This window comes from Eimeria mitis, genomic scaffold (genome assembly GCF_000499745.2).
Source record: "Eimeria mitis Houghton genomic scaffold, Emh_scaff134, whole genome shotgun sequence".
Lineage (NCBI taxonomy): Eukaryota > Apicomplexa > Conoidasida > Eucoccidiorida > Eimeriidae > Eimeria > Eimeria mitis.
Window position 1 is genome coordinate 1083 of NW_013568835.1, and position 308 is coordinate 1390.

General features: G+C 29.5%; 1 protein-coding gene across 1 annotated transcript in view; it reads right to left on the minus strand.

The window, feature by feature from the left end:
* Positions 1 to 308, minus strand: part of EMH_0094010 (uncharacterized protein) — a gene marked incomplete at both ends in the record, with an annotated part of 9181 nt that overhangs the window by 424 nt on the left and 8449 nt on the right. The window lies entirely within an intron of this gene.

Sequence of the window (308 nt, forward strand, 5' to 3'; positions counted from 1 at the left end):
GACGTCTGCCGCGGTTGCTGCTACTGCTACTGCTGCTGCTGCTGCTGCTGTTGCTGCTGCAAGGTTTGCTGCTGCAGCGCAGCACAAGCAGCAGCAAAACAGAGGAGGAGCTGCAGCAGATATAAATTTAATTTTTTATTTATTACAGAAACGCATGCAGGCACAAATAAACAAATAAACAATAAAAAAAACAAATAAATAAAAAACAAAATAAATAAATAAATAAATAAATAAAACAATTAATTAAATAAATAAACAAATAAATAAACAAATAGATAAATAAATAAATAAATAAATAAATAAATAAA